At 31.8% G+C, this 21,214-nt stretch overlaps 1 protein-coding gene across 1 annotated transcript in view; it reads left to right on the top strand.

The window, feature by feature from the left end:
- Positions 1-21,214, top strand: part of LOC118187628 (synaptotagmin-15-like) — a 384,376-nt gene that overhangs the window by 64,153 nt on the left and 299,009 nt on the right. The gene's annotated exons all lie outside the window — the stretch shown is intronic.

The raw sequence follows: 21,214 nt of genomic DNA, 5'->3' as shown, positions 1-21,214 counted from the left end.
TGTTTTTCTGAGTCGATTTACCAAATTCAACTTCCGTTTTTCATGTCTCGAAAGGGCAACTTAAGATATTATTAGATTTATATATAGCATTATTCTAATTTAGGTATTTTGACACAAAATCGGACTTTTTCTGAAATAGCATACCAAGTTTTTTCCATATTTCGATTCTACGACTCACATTACGCTAAACCACCAAGTTTTGCGAAAATCGCACGAGTAGCTATTAAAAAATTAGCTCTCAAAATTTTAGCTCCTCAATGCTAATTGAGTTTTGTATATATTTATTAATCTCTCTTTTTTATTAAACTTAATTTATTCTTCCTTTGATATTTCGAAATTCAGGTTCATTCCAAATAAAATTCACCAATTTTTTATGACTTATTTTTTAAATTTGTATTTTAAAATCATTTTTATAAATCTTTCAAAAAAAGTTTAAATTACGAAGATGAGAACGGTATCGATGGATTCGAAGAATTTTTTGGAATCCGAGGATACGCGTCTCGAATTGCAACTCGGCGCCGTTCCGTAAATATTCGAGAAAAAAGAATTTGGCACGTAGCCAAATCCGTCTAATAGGGAAAACCTAAGAAAAAAAGTGGAAAATGTAGGGAAAACGTAGGGGAAATCAGTTTTTAATTAATTTATAGGCTAATAAGTCCCACGAAAACGCGAATGATCAAAATGGCGTACCACGGACCTGCGGAATCTAACGGTGTGCTTCGCTAAGCCCGGGAGTCAACTGTTTCGGAGGAGATAATGTTACTTTACCCCATATATATATATATATATATATATATATATATGCGGCTTAAGTGTCTGTTTGTCTCCGATAGTTTATTGGTTGCTTGCGTAACTGTACTAGCCAATGGGGTGAAGTTGCCACGGCACAAGGTTGCCGTTTCAATTTAAACGTAGGCAATTTTCTGTAAAACTTGCCTTTGCAATGACCATCAATAAGTCTCAGGGCCAAACGCTTAAGCGTGTTGGCATTTTTTTTAACTGAACCTGCATTTGGACACGGTCAACTTTATGTTGCCTGTTCAAGATTTCGTGAAAGAACGGACGTAAAATTAAAAATAATAGATGGTCCTCTGCAAGGCGAGCTTAAAAATGGTGGAAAGATCTACACAAGAAATGTTGTGTACAAAGAGATCTTTGACATGTGAATTAATTATTTTATTATTTAAATTACCTTTATTTGTTGAGCTAGCGCGGCTCTAAAGAAATGTACCGCCAGTGATTGCGCTCTACTTTAAGCAATTAAGCAAGTAGAAGGGGGAAACCCCGTGGGGCAGTAAGAAAAGGGGCGTCCTCGCCGCCTGCCCTGGGTAATTCAGTTTGAATTACCAGACACCTTTGCACAAATCATTTTAATTACAATTTATAATATCTAGAGCAGCGGTCATTTCGTATGACAGCCGGGCTTTCTAGTATATATATATCCGAGATATCCATTTACTCAATGTTAAATGTACGTGCTCCTGTATTTTTACTTTTTGGCATAGCTTTATCTTTTAAAGTTTGTCTCGCGCTGCATTGCGCGAGGAAATACTACAATTTTAATTATAATTCTACTAAAACTAGCTATCTAAATACAAATTTCGGAACAATATTGATAAATATTTAAATAATGAAAATTAAGTATAATGAACCTTAAATTTATGTGTATCTTTAAAATATATAAAAGCATAGAGTTCCAACGTTTTAAACGTTATTCAAAATTCACTACTTAAATGTTAGAAAAAAGTAAAAAAAAATGTTTCTGTGCTATAGTATTCTGTCATTAATGAGAAAAGTAGAATAGAACAATAAAAATGAGAACCGCATCATTAGACTTTTTTATAGTGTTAAATAAATTTCAGAGATTCTGGTTTCCTTTAACTATAACTGTAATCGAGAAAATAATCTAGCGTTTTACCCATTTAACCAGGGTTAAAGCTGATAAGCATTCGGCAGGCACTAAGTTACGTAATTAAACTGTCAGAGAGTTTCATTTTCCATTGTAACATAAATTACAAACTGGAGACAGTAACCTAAATTAAAGCTGCCTGAACTTTCTGGTTAAATATAAACTGTTAAGTTATGCTTTTAAACTGAAAGGATCGTAAAATATTCTCTGTTGCCAAAGCTTATCTACAAAATGCTTTTAGAAATATAACTGAAACTCAAATGAAATACGCTAACATTCGTAAACTGAGACAGTTATTGATTACTTTTTACAGCATAGCGTTAGTGTCACAGATTCGAAAATCTCTGTTTGGGGTGTAAGGAACAGTGTTTGTTCAGACTGCCTGTAAATTAAATTTATCTCTAAATGAAAATATTTATTTTGATGCTGTAAAAATTATTACTTTTAAATATATATATATATTTATTTCTCTTCATTATTTCGTATTTAAATTTATTTCTGCACTTCGAAGGAAAACTATTGATTCAAGCTTACATTTGAAATACTGTTTTACCAAAACAAAATTCGTAGACATCAACAGTAAGTGACGGACGAGACAAATGGAAAAATATATAGAAGCAACTCTTGGCAGATATTGCCGTTGCACGAAAATAAAACCTTTACCTTCCCCGCGCTAATGACGCATAGCTAATACTCAAAGTGTTGCCACAGCAAAGATATGTTAATTAGAGTGTTATTGATTAACAAACTGAGAGATTTTAGATGCGCTTTTTATTTCTGCAAATCATTATTTTACTTCTCAATTTCTCAAGATATCCTTTTCCCTTTTTCATAAATTATCTAATCGCCATAAATTAATATGCATTTAGTGGTAATTTTAATGATCATCTAGACAATTTTTAGACAGTAATTCAAAGTTTTCGGAGTGCATTTTTTGAAATATTGGTTTTTGATATATAAATATCGGTTTTTTTCTTTTTTACTTTTGAAAGTTTTAAATATTTTACCATACTTTCTAATTTGAATTAAAAATTTAATTAATGTTATCGAACTAAAAGTCTTTTACTGCGTTTTTCGACAACAATAATAGTTTTTTAAAGTATTTTTATCATGTGAAAAACTGAAAAATCAAGTAACCTTTTTCAGGAAAAATTGGCCATTGCATTTTATTTTGCATAAAGGCATGATTTTGTGATCTAGATTTTTAATTTCATTTTTAAGGTACATATGTTCTGATTCATTTAGTATGTATGTATGCTTCTTGGCTATACCAAGTGGATAAGATCAAATGTGTATAATGTAGTAAGTATTTTTGTACTTTTTGTTCTTTTTAAGTTTTTCCCTCCGATAATGTAACTCTCGTAGGGATATAGTCTTGACTACTTTTTGAGATGGGGTGCAAATATTTTGTGAAGGACTTTAAGATAATTTTGTAGGTTTTTTTTTTTTTTTTTGTTGTATTTTGTATATTTGCTTTCATATAGTCAAGAAGAATGAAAAGATTATTCAGTATTCCTTAATTGTTCAGATATTAATGTTTCAAATAATTACTCCCTGATGAGCCTGTCTGAGACATTAAAATATGAATAATTAATATGCATATAAATTTTTCTAGTAAAATTCAGCTAATTCAATATGCTTAATACCGAGTTCAAAATGCTCGCTACATACAGTTTTCATTATATAAATTGTAAGGGGTTATTTTAAGTTTCTAAAAGTTATTTTAATTTTGAAATATGCTTTACTCTCTATTCCCGTTTCCCACCTACTATTTATTCCCTGCTAGAATAAGATTTTAGTATCGAGTTATACGTAAATGTGATAGAAAGAGTATTTAAAGGAAGGTTTCGTTTACTTCAGAAGAAGAGCTTCGGAGTCTTTAGTGGCGCGTGTTTGCCGTCTGGCTGCTTCGTTGTTTAAAACTACGCTCGGCCGTACCGAACCTTTCTATTGATATTCGCCGGCTAATTTAAGGGCCAACTACGTTAGAACGTTTTGTACGGCTTCAGCTTAGTTTAGTATTAGATAAGTTTCTTATTTTCTTATCTTTATTTAAAGCCAAAGAGCTTAAGTTTCTGTAAGCCCGAAAAGTGGGCCATCTGTTTTCTTAGTCTGAGATAATAAAGGGTGATTTTAACCCTTCCTTGTAATTGTCGTTTACATAGTTCACTACATAGTGTCACTACATAGTTCAGCTAGACAATGTAGTTAGAAACATTATAAAAGTTTCAGTTAAAATTTCTTTCTTAAAAAAAATTATATAAAGTCCGACTTCGTGTCATAATACCTATGTCAGAAAAATACAGTATGTAAATCTAATGGATGGACAAAAATATGGAAACACCTTGTGAAATGCATGTTTGAAAACAAAGATTGATTTTAATGAAATATGTAGGTGGCGCTGGCGTTTTTGACTACTGACACCACCTATACAACTTCGTAAATGTGCTAAACAGTTCAGTTGTTGTCGGAGTACTGTTATGTGAGGTTGTCATTGCATTATGTCAGAGTTAACAGACTTCGAACGTGGGCAAATTGTTGGAGCACGTATGGTAGGTGCTTCCGTAAGCAAGGTAGCCGAGGTGTTTAGTGTTTCAAGAGGTACTGTATCGAAGATTTATTCCGCATATTTGAAAAGCGGAAAAACATCATCTGCTAAATCACAGCGCGGACGAAAGTGTGTCCTGAGTGATCGTGACAGACGATCATTAAGGGCAATTGTGACGAAAAATAAGAAGACCACAGCTGCAAAAGTTACTGCTGAAATGAATGTTGTGTTACCGAACCCTGTGAGTACCAAAACAATTAGAAGGGAGCTTCATAAACAGGGAATTGCTGGCCGTGCTGCAATTGAGAAGCCACTCATCAGTGATGCTAATGCCCGTAACAGGAAAAGGTGGTGTTTAAGTCATAAAGCCTGGACTATAGAGCAGTGGAAGCGAGTAATATGGTCTGACGAGCCTTCTTTCACATTGTTTCTCACTTCTGGAGTTTACGTCTGGAGAACGCCATCTCAAGCCTATAATACAGACTGCTTGTTGCCAAGAGTGAAACATGGCGGGGGTTCTGTTATGGTTTGGGCAGCCATATCGTGGTTCTCTGCTAGCCCCATGATAACTGTGTCAGGGCACATGACTGCCAAGACTTATGTGAACATTTTGGCCGATAAAGTTCATCCCATGGTACAAACTTTGTTCCCCGATGGTGGTGGTGTCTTCCAAGACGACAAAGCTCACATTCACAAAGTTCACACAGCTCACATTGTCCAGGACTGGTTTTCTGAGCACGAGGATGAGTTGTGCCATCTCCCCTGGCCACCACAGTCACCAGACCTGAAATATTATCGAACCTTTGTGGTCTACATTGGAACGGAAAGTGCGTTCTCGTTATCCACCGCCAACATTGTTATCTGAACTTGCCACCGTTTTGCAGGAAGAATGGTATAATATTCCCTTGGCAAACATACAGGAACTGTATTTATCCATTCCGAGAAGACTGCAAGCTGTTTTGGATGCCAACGGGTTTCCTACACCATATTAAGCAAAGAAACATGTTTTTTTAAAGGTGTTTCCATATTTTTGTCCAACCCCTGTAATATATGTAGCACTTTCGTCGCATTAAGTAGCACTTTCCAGTCATAAAAAAACACGTTTTAAATTTGGACAGTTAGCTCAGTAAAACGGGAAGGTGCAAAGTGTACTTTTATGCCGTCTATATTATGTAATAAGATCATAACAATCGCTGTAGCCACTGCATAATCTCAATTTTCGGCTGAAAAGAAAAGAATTATTATTTTCCTAAAAGTAATTTCTGAAATACGTTTCGTCTTTTTAAAAAAAAAATATAACCTGCACAAGATAGTAATTGTCTTTGAAATAATAAAACTTGCCAAATCTACTAAATCTCACGAAATACGAAGATTAGAGCTTATATTGTAAACTCTTTTTGAAGACATGAAATTTACATAAAATGGGCTTAAGTATCGCTTAAACTGCATATAATTCAAGATAAATCATAACCCTAAAAGCACAGAGAATTACTCATGTTAGCATTCGGATTCAAGAAATAGTGTTTTTGGCACGTAGTGCTTTAGTGTTTCGGTAATTACAGTCTCAAACGCATTAACTGAAGTACTTTCAGTTTGAAAGGAAAAATTTTTATTTTTCATTTTAATCGTACAAAAGATGAGTATATGGAGAATTTTAATTTGGATTTTATACAGTACTATTAAAAATTCCAATGCCAGGATTAGAATTTTAAGGCAAGATCTACATTTCCAAATAATCGTTCTAAAATTTGAATAGAAAGCAATCTTAATTAATCTCAACTTAATAAACCCAGCTATTTATTATGTCCTTATACCTAAATTAAATAAATGTTTCATTTTTAAAAATTTATTCCGTACGAAATATGTATATTTTCTTTCATAAAAACCGCTAATTGAATATTTTAATTTTATCTAGTAAAATTCTATATGTTTCATTTTTTAACAAGTATAAGGTATTTTTTCCTCATTCCTAGCGTGCCTTCGTGGTGTAGTGGTTCTGCATGCTGGGCCGGTATTCCAGAGGTCCGTGGTTCGATTCCCGGCGAAGGCGGTTGCTAATTTCTCATCTCTCCAGCTTCCAAAAAATACCTAATGCCTCTACACACACATACTGCATTTAATTCATCTGTGTCAAAACTCTGTATCATCCGTAATAGTCATTAATAAATAAATGTGCAAAAATAACTTAGACCTTTTTAATTACTGTCTAATTTTCTGCTAAATAATTTTCTGCTAATTAAGTCTAATTTTTCTGCTCCTTAAAAAATCCCAGATTTTTTTTATAAATGAATAATAGTAAAGTATTATTATTATTTATTTATAATAAATAATAAATATTTTTTAACAAATAATAAATAATTTATTAAATAAGTTTCAGGTTTCTGGGAAAATCTGTATAACAGTTCTGCTTATATAATACGATGCATTATCTAGACCAAAGTTTCTTGAACTGTGGTTCGCGACGCGGGACCTTCAGCAGGGGTCGCCAAAAATTTTAGCAGTTTTAATATTTCTTTAACTTATTATAATAATTTTACAATTACCAAATATTTTTACCCAATGTATCTGAAAACAGATAAAGATAAAATAATACAGACAAAGAAAAAACGAAAACGTTTCGACACATTTTTTATAATATAAACGTTTATTTTACTTGATTTCCACGTGAAGCTGTTTATTTTGTATGTGACTTATTTAAAATTTTCACTGATGTCTTAAAATTAGGAATTAAAGTTAATGACCTAAAACTGCAATAATATATTACAGTACAAGTGAGAAAACTGACAGTTTCACTCACGCGTGTGTCGGATTTGCGAAATGCTGATTGGGGGTTCCACAAAATTTTCGTAAATTATGGGATCCAGGAGGCGCACAAAAATTCCCAGTGATAAAAAGGGGTTGCCACTGAAATAATTTAAGAAACCCTGATCTAGACTTTTGCTTTAATAATTTCAAACTTTATTTTAAGCTTTCATTTCCCAATCCCATATTTAACCCTCGTCGCCTTAGAGGGAAAAGAAAATACAATTCTAAAATCAGTAGTTATTTATGATTTATCTGCATTAATTCTTGAATCATCTAAAATAGCAGGAAAATATTTCCAAATCGGAGCAAAGGTCTTTAATTTCTGTTTCAAAATACGCTTTTTAAATTAGAGAATCTGAAACCAAAAGCTCTTGAAAACATGAGTTGAAGGTAAATAAACACTCACAGTGATTGCATCGCGTATATCGATAAAAATTACCGAAAAAAGCATTAATTTATCTACAACTGACTCATTAAGCTCTGAATAATGCTGAGCAAGCAATTTTGTCTAGGGTAGTCAAATAATTTTTTTCTGGCTTTCCATCATGATATCTCCGTTCCACGTGCTTTTAGCAACTCGACCTCGAAAACCTTCACGTTTGCCTCTAACGTTTTAGATATAGTGATTACATTTCATGAAATCAGTGACTACGGTAACTGTATTTTGATAACTCGATCTATTTATCTCTATTAAAGCTATTATTAAAATTAAAGTGTTTTAAAATAATTTTTAAGACGATCCGTGCATTTTTGTTCTTAAACAGGGAAAACCCTTTGCTCACAATAGATATGTGAGGTATATTTTATGTTACTTAACCCATTTTTATTCTTTGGATGTATTCTACTCCTTTTCGCTAGCCGTCGCAAAAAAGCAAATGAATTGGGACTAATTAAGGCGAAGGTTTTGAATGTTTTAGATGCCAAGACTTTGACAGAGACACTCGGAGTTAAACATTTTCTTGCTCATATCTGTTAATCAACATTCCGGCATAAGCCATTTAATTAGATAAAGTTACACCGCACTTTTAAAAGGTTGAACCAAGCTTAATTAGGCCAAATTGTATAGTTTCAGATTACGAATCCATTTTTAAGTTGTAATTAAATTTTCTGCTATTAATACCCGCAAGGGGCTGAGTTGATTGTACATACTACTGTGCCTTTGTTAATTTGAAGCTTTAATAAAAAAGGTTTATTTAAAATTTTCCTAAGATACTGTCGTACTTTTACAGATTGAGAAATCACTCACTCTGCTTCTAATAGGGTCTGAAGAACTTTCAAGTTAGTATTACACAAGTTAGAGCGCTACAGATGTATTGTACAATAGACGCAATTCAACAGCGTGATGACTTTACACAATTAAGTTTGATAAAATGATTACTTTCGGGTAATAACGGAATAAATATTTTTGCTTGGTACCTAAAAAAGTATTTTCTTTCGAAGAAACAAAATTAGGAGATACGAAATAAATTACCTTAATATAATTAAATGTTCAAACTAGATATACAAAATAAATATGGTTTTCAGAAGACCATTATTTGTTTAACTCTTTTTGGTAAAGAGCTTTCTGTTTAAAGGAAGGGATATCTTGCGGTCGATTTTTAAGGGTTCCATATTGAAGAGTTTACATGCACAAAAAATCATGAAAAGTCTTAATCAATCAAAATTTCACCTGAATTCGGACTAGGGAAGACCTATCTTTCTTCAGCGGTCTTACCCGCTTGAATGCTGGTCAGTCTAAAGGGAGTAGGGAACGGAAGCGATGTTGGATATGGGAACATGTATACATGTATAAATACTTAGTAAAAGTATATAAAAATTCAAATATCCACAGTTGAAACGAGTAAAACAATTTAAAGAATTGGATCCAAATGAACCTCTGATGATTAAAGATGACGGTTACCTGAGCGTTTTATATTCTTTCGGTGTGTAACGTGAATATGAGCCTTAAGTCTCCATCGAAGAAACACAGGAAAACGAGTAACTTTCAAGCTTTATTTAAGCTAATGTAAGGAACCGCAAATTTTAGTTAAGTCTTTGAACAAATTAAATGACTCTTTGGAAAAAAAAGGGCAAAAATAATTAGAAAAATGTTTAGTAGTGAATACACATGTAATTAAATGTTAGGGAAAAACATGGTAACATAAAGGAATTCTACTGCCGCAATAAAGAATTTAGATTTACAAAGGATTTGATAAAATTATAAATAGAAATAGAACAAACAATACTGGGAATTTTGGTTTGATGTTTTCAAATGCATTTCTGCTTTAATATGTGCTTTAATCTTTTGTTTTAATCTTTTACTGTATTTTTGTTTGTACCAGTGTTGGGTGGGCTGCGTTAACCATGAGGCCGATTATTTTTGGCCAGGAAGGTTGCAGCACACTCGTATATTACATTACATTACACATGTAATTAAGGTTAGCTTTATCGCCTCGTGATCTCGTGATTGTAAGTCGTTTTTCTTTTGCAACTCCTAAAAGCTCATAAAGGAAATATAATTTGCTTATGCTAGGTATTTGGCTTTATTTGAAATTGGATATTTAATTGTTTTAGCGACAAAAGTGTGGTAGAATGATTCTAATTTTTATAATCTTTTATTTAATTTCTATAGGGTTTATTTAGAATTCTATATTGCCTTCGTTTTGTGACTCTTGACAGCCCATGGACACAGAACATTTAAACGTATGTTCTGCATTTAACAATCTTAATCATGTCACCAGAAGTACTGAGAAAGCAATACGGCTAACGGCTTAGGTGCCAAAATCCATGCATTTGTAATTAATAATAATAATATATTTATATAGGATGAGATAGGCAGAACATGCGGTTAATATATAATGAGAGTGTTAAGAATTAAATTCAAATAAGTTATTCAATTAAATTAAGTTGAGTTATTCAATTAAATTGAGTTATTCAATTAAATTAAGTTAAAATTCAAATAAGTTATTCAATTAAATTAATTAAATTGAGTTAAATTCAATTTCACATATTTTCTAATTATATGACACATATATTTATAATTTACACAGCAAATAATTTATTCCTTTGAGGATTTATATAGTGTAAAACTGAGTGAGAATAACATACGATGGAATTTATAAACGCTTTTAACGTTTCTTTACTAAAATGTGTGATATTATGAATGACGAGTCGTATGTTTTCTTTTGCGCTCTTTTTACAATTGCAAGTAATAACTTAACTATTGAAACAGTTATGAATTGAACATGAAGGTGTGACTGCAATTCCTTCTTGTCATTTATTAATGATCTAAATACAACTTTTAAAAATTTATTTTAGTATTAATAATAATAGAGCTGAAACATATATAGGTTACACTTAAAAGTTTTAATATCATCTTTCATTTTTTGTACTTACAACCTGATGATTTATGTAACACATAGCAATTATAAATAATTCATTTTTTAAATGTATTCTTAAAAATATTGCTCATAAAATAGTAACCAGGTATATAAAAAAACTGGAAACTTTCCAAGTTTTCTTCGTGCAATATAAATATTCTATGTGTATTCATTGATCATATTGCAAGCGATAATCGATTTCAGTCCACACTTTTTTATAATATTCCTCTTTAAGTGGTCGTTAATTATTTATTGGCATAAAGGTATTTATATAGTAAGAAAGATATCATGCAAAATAGATATAAAGAAAAAATGCGCACAATTGTTTAATATATTTTTTTTAAATCAGTAATATTTAATATATACAAGGTGTATCAGTACAGCGTTGACAAACTTTCAGGAGAGATGGAGTACACCTAGACGATGGGAAATAACATAGAAATGCATGGTCGGAAACGCTTTCCTGGCGCGGTAGTGGCCAGTAGAGGTCAAGAAAGAAAGTACACAAAAGGGGTGAGAAAACATGTTTATTATTCGGAGTACAACGAAAACAAACAAAAAACAAATAAAGAGACAGCGATCATCATCAAAGAATGTGTTCGAAATTACGACCCGGACCGTGATGCAGGAACCGCGCGTCATGCATCTTTCATTCGTCATGCAGATCTTCCATGCGGAGATGTGAGGCCTCCATCACGGTCCGGGGTCATAATTTCGAACACCTTCGTTAATGACGATCTTTGTTTGTTTTTGTTCTTATTTGTAGGTTTCTTCTGTACTAAACATAATAAAACATGCTTTGTCTCCCTGTTTGTGTTCTTTCTTTTTTGCTTTTTGTGCCGTCAGTACCACGCCAGGAAAGCGTTTCTGACCATGCGTTCTTATGTGATTTCTCATTGTTTCTCATATATGATCTTGATATTGTGACGCAAGAAGAGTTGACGCAAGAATGAAGGAGGATGTTAAATGAATCTTGTTCAAAACATATGTCTACCTTGATTTTTGGAATTTAAATGTCATCCGAAAGAGAAATATTCCAACATAAAAGTTGTTAGCGAACAACATGATTGATTTCCCCTTTCCCTAGTAGAAGCAGTCAAGTAAATAATTTACTAGGAAAACTAAGAACATACAAGAATTTATGCCAAATTTATGACAAATATTAAAAGTTTTGAATCAATACCTAAAGCACAGCCGTCACATTTATTAAAATCGAACTTTTGGGCAATCGGAATCTGTGATTTTATTTCTGAAACTTTATTTGTATTTGTAAAATAATAATAATAATACAGAACCCTTTTTTTCAAAACTTTTTTCATATTCTGTTACTTTAAGTTATTTTTATGTACGATTATTTGTATTTTGATTATATTGAATACTGTATATTATAGATGAAAGCGTAAGGGGGTAAACAAGAAAACCATTCTTTTAAAACGGGTTAACGCGAGGAAAAAAAATGAGAATTTCTGCTGCTTCAGTGTTAGATTAGACTTAAGTGATATGCTGCAAAAGCCACCATAGACTGAAATCGAGTACACCTTGAATGTGTGCCCTACTACCAATGGGCCTCGCGCAGAGCATCGGACTTCGCCAGGAAAACTGAGATTTGTTGTTCTTTTCTTGTATCAGTAATTATTGTATGCATTACACTCTTAAACATTTAGCGCTTTGGACACCGGTGAATAATTTAATAGCAGTTCTGTTTGAGAATAAATCTTTGTGAAGTCTCTGTTAATGTGTTTAAATTAACAACATAAAATAACTGCATTTTCATGCATATATTTTGACTAATAACTGATTTTATTTTCAAATATAGGTTCTTTCTTTGAAAGAACCTATAACTGAGATGTATGATTTTTAAAAAAATATATATGGAACTTGCTCTTTGAATGATTCTTCTCAGAAGTAAAAACAATATTCTATCATAAGCCGTTTCTCTTCGCTTCTTCATTAGGTTGACTGGGTGCTTCTAACAATAATGCCATTGTCAAAACTTGCTTTGATATTTTAATAATAACTTCGTTTTTTCCTACAGATTTCATCTTTCTTCATAAATAATACTTGAAGTTAGATTCGGTTTCGATACCAATCGAAGGGGCTGGCAGAGTAGTTAAGTTTCTTTGTTTCCGCAGGTGTAACGTAAAATTTAACCAGTTTCCCTCAGAAAGTCCTCCATGAAGGCCTCACTATTTTTAGGCAGATAACTTATGCATGCTTTGCCATATTCGAAAAACCTAGCCATTGCGGCAAAGGAAAACACTTTGGACGTTTTAACATAGCCCTTTAAAAGAATGCAGAGATATAAATTGAATTTCGTTTCAAACCTGGAAAACATTTTAATATAGCTTTTGAAACGTTAAAGTATGCATACAGTTATAAAATATGGGCAAATGATCTACAGACCATCTTCTGGTATTACATATTATTATGTAAATGTCATTAAATTCAATTTCCTAAAACCACGAAGAAGAAAAGACCAGTTTTTCCCAAGTGACCCTGGTTTTTATACCAGGACAACACTTGGCAACATGTTGCTGCTGCAACATTAGGATTACTGCCTGAGAATAATTTATGAAAATTAGAATACCCTGTATATTGCCGAGACTTAATAACATGGGATTTTTAGGCGTTCTCAACATTGAAAAGGTAATTAAGATGGAAGAGTTTCTGTTCAAATAAGGAAATAAAAAATGCCACGCCCAGTGCTAAAGAGGATGCCTCCAAGTATGTATTCCATATTTTTGAATATCATTTATAAAACGCCTTGAAACATGTAATTTAGTGCGAAGAACTCAAATTTCGAAAGAAAACTATAAAAGGTCCATAGTCATCTGATTCTGAATAACAGATCTAGCCTTAAATGTTTCAATTACACAATATATATGAAAAGGTTTATCTTAGTAATTCATATCCGAGTTTTAAAATAATTTGCTGCCAATAATATGATTTTTCAAGTTGAAAAAAAATCTAAATTATTGCATTTTTATTGTATTGGAAAGATATATTTTTGTCCTAGATTTTGCTATCATATTCTGCTGAAAAACACGGATTTGCTTGCAAGATGGGTTTTAAAAATATTTCTCTGTCTTAAATTTATTTCAGTTTAATAATTTTTTAGATTATTTGAACAGCGAGAAATTTTTACTTTCTGAAAAATAATAATTTTTGAAATTTGAAACATTAAACGGTGCGATTATAAATTATCTACAAATTTTTATTGATGTGTTTCTCGCCTTTTTGAAGAAATGTTAAAACTAAATATCGAGTCGAACCTCTGTTAGCGAAACCTGCACTTGAACAAACGCTCTCCATTAACGGACAATTCCAGAATTTTGAATCTCGAAGTATGAGAGTAGTATTTTCTCCTATAGCGAGCACTCGCTCATAACAGGCAATAGTTTCGGTCCTGTGAGTATTCGGCAATCGTAGTTAGACTATACCTGTAAACTGCAGCTTTCTTTTAATGATCTAGGAAGGAAATGCGAGTATGAAGAAAAATTTCAATTTTATTTCAAACGATATAAGCAAAATTTATTTTCTAAAATCCTTCATATCTAGGTGGCTTTTCTCAGTTATAGTTTTTATCTAAGTGAATTATCGAAATCACCAGGAAGGCATCTGTTAAATTAACTATAAAAATAAAGGAATTTCACACGGTTTTAATAAAAGTTATATTTCAAAAGCTTTATAAAATTTTATAACGTAAAACATGAAATAATATGAAAGAAATCATAGAATCAAATGCTAAATAGCAGCAAAAGAAAGGGTGTTATCTATTTATTCTCCCAACGGTTCCTGTTTATTTATTTTATTCGCCTTTCAAATGAAGTAGTTGTCAGAATTACTGAATCTTTGTTAACAAATTTATTTTAGGAAAGGAGAAGGAAATTTGACACCTGAAAGTGAATTATAAATTTTTTGACAAATTAAATGCAGAGAAAACCAGTAGTGAAGAAGGGAGAAAAATGTTTAACATGTGCGGATTTATTTAATGAACAATTATTTTATATTGCAGTAGATTTCCTGTCGTTCTTGTTTTCAACCCACACTTTCTTGTCAGAATCCAAATCGACTAACGCGCATATATTCAAATGAGGAAGAAAAAAGTTCATGTTTAAGGGAAGTTTTTAGAAGGTGAAATTAGAGCGTGTTCTTCCTGCCTGAAGACCATATTACTAACTTTGATTACCTAGTGATTAGATTTCTGTGACGTTGAGCTATTCTTGCCTTCAGGCTTGTTTACTTTTCGAGTCAGAGCCAGCTTACACGATAAGTAAAACTGTCAAGCCATTAGGCTATACTTAATTTCATTACTTTTAAGTTACTCATCTTTTGAGTTAAGCTAAAAGTGTTGGCTTTTTATAAGCACGAGTTGGTGCCATTTCGGAACTTAATTTGAGTTTATAAAGATTTCTTTACACTTTTCTCTTGACTTTACTTTTTTACTTATTCATTAAAACGTTCATTAAAAGCTGTTGGAAAGATATAATCTGCTCCAACATGACTCGAAACTTATTACACAACATAACATCGCTTTATCAGTATTAGGATGAGTCATGAATGTTTTGATGAAAAGGAAAATTAAAAAATGGGAAAAACTATCAATTAGAAAAACAACATAGCAAATACACAAACAATCTATAATGTATTTCTCCAGACCTTTTAGCATGCCTTCGTGGTGTAGTGGTCAGCACGCTCAACGCATATTCGTGAGGTCCGTGATTCGGGTCGCGCCGAGGGCATTGTTCATTTACATCTCTCCTGCTTCGAAATAACCTGGTAGTCTCTACAAACTAAGAAAAGCCCTCCCTCCCCCCAAAAAAAGGCAAAACTGCCCAATTTCTGTAAAAGTCGAATTTTTTAATTCTAAATTTTATACATAGATGTATATATATATATATATATATATATGAAGTATCAGCTTTAGTCGGAGCTTAAATAATCAGACTATAAGTTTAAAAAACAGGATCCATTTATCATTATTCAGGAGAAATAGCAGTTACAAAAATCAGATATCCGGAGTAAATAAAAAGAAATACTAATAACTTTTTGAAGTTTACTGCATCGTAACATTTAAGAAAAAGCCCCGATATTCCTTTTGCGAGTCATTTTATAGCCTCTGGAAAGGCGGAGCTTCCAAGAAATGACGTCAGCCTCGTCAGCCAATCCAGTTCGCTTGAAATATTTCCAGAACATTCTAAAACTGTACGTGTAGAAAAAGCGGGAAAAACAACTTGACTAAAGGGCTGTGGATTTAATTCCACGTGCTTTCAAATAAGAGAACGTCGCCATTAAAAATGAAAAGAACATACAGTTAGAATTTTAAGATTATTCTTGACTATGGAATTTTATTATTATATATATATATATATATATATACATATATATACATATATATACATATATTTAACACACATTATCTATTCGTAAAAAGCAAGTAAAAGTTAATGAAATTTAATTGCAAACAAATAAATGATTACTGCGAACTAATCTACAATATCATTTATATTCTGAGAGCATATGTAAATCAAGTGAAAGTATCAAAATCCATGAATAAATATATAATTCCAAAAACATTTTTAATCCTAAAAATTTTTTTAAAATATTTATGCATTTAAGTAAACAAGTAAATAATTGTTGAGCAGGCAGGAGACAGACTTATCAAGGGGAAGTTGGCTCCAAATCTCTCTTTTCAATTATTCAATTCGTGTTTCGTCATCTATGTGTGCAAGGATAAAAGTGAAATTCAAAACCAAAAGTAAAACCAAATTCGTGGATTACTAAAAAGAAATTTAAACAAGTGGAATTTTGAGAAATTAGCAAGTAAATGACTATAATTAAAATTAGAAAACTTTTTAATACCATCTTCAAGGAACAGAAATTCAATTAAAATCATAAATTATTATTATAAATAAAATTTTTATACAGTATTTTGATTAATATTTTAAATTAGTATTTCTAGACTTCTATTGCAGTAAAAACTATAGAAAAGTAAAAGCTACATATACATACAGCTTTTACTTTTTACAACAGTAATGTTACATATATATAATTACTGGTGGAAAAAATCGCATGATTAAAAAAAACTTAACATTTCATAAGACAGAAGAAAGCTGATACGCGTGTTAGAATAATAGTCACGCATGTGTTCTCACTTTCTGATATGTCTATTTTTTTAATCTAAATGTTATTTTGCACTCATTTACCCCTTATTCCAGAAATGGGCATTTTCTGCCCTACGGCAGTCTTCAGTATAAATTATATGTTATATATCGTAACCTACGTTTGCTTTCCAAAAATGTCGATGAGCTATCTATCTATCTATCTATCTATCCCTCTATATATAGTGTATAGTGTAAATAATGTTAATTATCAAGTAAATTATATATAGTATATTACTACTATGATAACTATATTTCTATAGTATGGACATTTTATATGTGATGAAGGGAACAAATGCGCTTAGTTAAAGAAATATCAGGTTAAACTGTATTATATTTGCTCCAAAGATAAACCACTGGTGGTTCATTATCTCGCGAGCATTAATGCATTGACAGTGGCGGCATATTCTTTGTGTGCGTTTCTGGTTCTGACCTTCACACGCATTAGCGTAACCGCTATCGCTCTCCGAGTCTACTAGTCACCATAAAAAATGAAAGAATGAAAAAACAAGGCATAAAGCTCTGGTCGCGTGGCAGGTGGACATAGGTAGCTATTTCAGCGCTAGAAAAAATTATTAAAAAGAAGAAAAGGAAAAAACATACAGATAGGAGCTGTTTGGATACAGTGGTTTCATCCTTTTTTTGTGTTTAGTCGAACACCTGTTGACGTAAGCTGAACAGGTGTTTCTCTTAAAATAATCAGGAGGAAAAAGTTTAATTTTTTGTACATCTCTTTGTATTAAAGGGCAAAGAGATAAGGCTGAAATTTCACACACACTTTGAATCCTGTGATCAGTAAGTACATCGAACTGTTGATACCTTAAATAAAAGCCACGTGCATACTGCACAGCAGCAATTTTTTCAATAAAATTTAAAAAATTTTGAAATAATTATGGATTATGCATAATTTTGAAATATTTATGGATATATAAATATTTAATTTTTTTCACTCAGATGTTCACTGCAAATTCAAGGAAGTTAATGGCATATGTATTTAAAGTAGCTATTTTTACATCTTTTATTAAACTCAAAATTTAGGAATCAATATTACATGGTAAACTAGAAGAAAAAAATGCAGCCCTGTGAATTAGTTTTCCTTGCAGATGTAAAATCTGCTTTTTTTTATATCATAAAGCAAATTCATACTACTTACGCTAAGTACTATTAAGCTATTTTATGTGCTTGAAAACTCAATTATTACATAATTTAGTTTAACCAAATCTTAATAAACAAATTTCTGCATTCAAAAACTGAAGCAATATAGATGCATGGTTTATAATAAATATATTCTACAAAATCGTTCTAAATGATACATAGCTAAAATTTTCAAATAATCAATCTCAGATCAGGCCAGCATATTTATTGAGCAGAATAAAAAAATTAAAGATGTATTACTTGAAAGAGAATACAGCTTGTTTAGAAATTAATTTAGGTAAGATATTAATGCTTGCTTATTTTGTGAAATGCGATTTTGTTTTAAAAATACAGCGTTTATTAACATGAGCTAATTTTCTAAGATGATTTTAATAATGGCTTTAAGGAGGTTGGTAATTTACACTTGAAAATAATTTATGTCTGTCAAGATGCTGTTATTTTCCAATGGCTCAATGAAATATCTTACCAGTTACATAAAAAAGTGCTGCGTTTAAAATGTTTACGTTAGAGCGGCTGTGAATGTTTTTTCTTTTTGTTTTATGTACGCACTTTTTGCGCAAAACATTATCTACATTAAAGTTGCTTTATATGTCATAATTACTTTGTTCTCCAGTTTATTTTTTTTTCTGTTTTTACAGTTTGCATTTTTTTTTACCCTTTACACGTAATTATTATGATTTTGCTTTGCCATACGTCATCTGCAAATATTTGCTTACCAAATATTGATATTACAAGTATGTGCTTGACATCTAAATGTTTTATTTTACTATATAATAATTAATATTTAAAAACGTTTTACTGTGAAGTATATTTCGTCATGATAGAGCTTAACCCTTCTTTTTTTGTTGTTTTTGTTGTCTCAAATTTCTGCATATCTTTCTTAAATTGTGAAGAACTTTTTAATTATATAATTAGTTACAATGATGTACAGCTATGAATTCCTTATCGAATATATGTCTAAAAACTTCCTTTTTAAATCGATCATACTGAGCAGATAAATTATGCAGAAAGTGAATTGGTACCATTGAAATATATTCGTGGGAGTGATCTCGAACTGAATGAACATATTGTGGCATATGCTTGGAAATGTATTGTCTACAGAAACCGCATACAAAGCTGTTAATTTCTTTGTCAAAATTACCCGTCTTAGTTTTTGCTGGATAAAGTTAATCATATAAAATATTAAACGAACTCTCTAGTGTTTTATAGATTCAGTGAATTGCGTAATAGTTCATGAAAATCTGTGTCGATGATTACTTATACGAACTTTATAATGAAAAATTAAATTTGGCGAATGACACGTTTTATAAGTAAAATTTATTTCTCAAACCATTGTAGAAACATTCAAAACATTTCAGAAATAGCCTGTTTGTGCTTCTACGCTCTTTTTGCCATGTGAAATGGTACTCAAACTAACAAAAAACAGAACTCCATTGACGATTACTTCTGTGTTTCAATGATACTTTCTTTCAGCTGATGTAAATTATTCTTTTTTTCTTGTATACTTTTTCCCTTAAATAATAATCATTACGAAAATGAAACAGCTACAAATTTTGCTTACTTGTGAGGGCCTCTGGGAATCATTCGTCAGTACTAACCACGAGCTGACTGTCACACAGAACTATTCCGTTGGGGAAACTATTGGTGACTTTCATTTTCTTTAAGTTGGGAGAAGAAATTTAAGAAAATTTGATAATATACGAATGTGTTCAATGTATTGCAGAGAATATTAGGCCAGCCATTTGATTGGCAGAAATTCCTAACCAAGTCATAGTTATGATTGAACTGCAAAATTTCGTAACAGCCCCAAACTAGTAGAAGTTTTCAAAATCTTTTTAATCTTTTTAAGAACGCCTTCTGATGTTTCTTAAGATAGTAGGATATAATTCATAAAATGGAGATATTGCAATAAAATTCCATACATCAAAAGCGAAGCACACGCTTTCAAATTTAATTCTCTGAACAGACTGCGTGAAACAACATCTTGCAGTTCGTTTCGTAGACTCTTTAACTCTTAAGAAGAAGCCTATAGTACGCGACAGCAATAAACCAGAAAAACAAAAAAAAACAAAAAAAAAAAAAAAAGAGACAGAAAAACCAGAAAAACATTTTAATTTTATTTTCACCTTTCGTCAATAGATGGTAGCTTTGGTTGTATTCTTTATTATCATAATGTAAGCACAGGCTTGCAATTTGTCATTTTCACCTTAGCAGCAGAAGATGAAGGTTCCGTTCAATTCTTCGACAATAGTCGTACAGATTCATGAAATTTATGCTGATTTTCCTGCTTCAGTATCTGAAATGCCGAGGTAAATTTTCATTTATAAATGATCGTTCTTGAGTTACTTAAATGTGACATTTAAAGTTTCAAATCGTTCATTCAGGGAAAATACATCTTGAATTTTGTATAGAAGTCATTAAACGAAAAGAAAATTAAATTACCTTTCGCTTAACTAATGGGAAGGGCTCGTTTGAAAATTTCGTAATGAATAATACAAAATTCTGTTTAGAATGGAATTTGTGATGCCAATGTATAAGGTATTTCTCTCGTAGTCAAGTAATCAAGTCAAAGTATAAGGTATTTCTCTCGCCTTCTTAGCATGCCTTAGGAGTGTAGTGGTCAGCACGCTCGGCGCTTATACGAGAGGCCCGTGGTTCGAGTCCCGGCGAAGGCGTTGGTCATTTTTCATCTTCCCTGCTTCCGGACAAACCTTATGTCTCTACAGTGGCGCCCGAACTAAAAAAGGTGGTGGATGATGATTCTTCACCACCAGGATTTGGCGCTTGGTTTCCCTAAAACGCGCCCTTTGAAAGGGGGAATATATACGGTATTTCTCCCGCCTTCTTAGCATACCTTCGGGGTGTAGTGGTCAGCACGCTCAACGAGAATTCGAGAGGTCCGTGGTTCGAATCCCGGCTATGGCATTGCTCATTTTTCACATCTCCTGCTTTCAAATAAGCTAATGATTCTACAAAAGTATCATTATAGCCTATCAATCTCATTTTTAAAACTTTGTGACAGATAAAATGAAAAAAGAAAACTTCAATTATTGCCTAAATTTAAAAATTATTATTAGTTCAATCTAAGAAGTGACGAAATTGATTGAAACAACGAAACTTATCTTTGTAAATAAATATTAAAGTTACACTTCTGAAGACTTTTGGTCATGCTTTATACAGAAAGCGTCGCATGTAAATTTTCGCACTTAACAACTTAGATTTTATATATTCTATGGCCTGTAACAGAAGTAGAATTTAAAATGGAACTTAAAGGAGT

The sequence above is a fragment of the Stegodyphus dumicola genome, chromosome 8, assembly GCF_044657685.1.
Source record: "Stegodyphus dumicola isolate Sdum_Otavi_A_Nest chromosome 8, ASM4465768v1".
Lineage (NCBI taxonomy): Eukaryota > Metazoa > Arthropoda > Arachnida > Araneae > Eresidae > Stegodyphus > Stegodyphus dumicola.
This window is presented reverse-complemented; position numbering and strand designations above follow the sequence as displayed.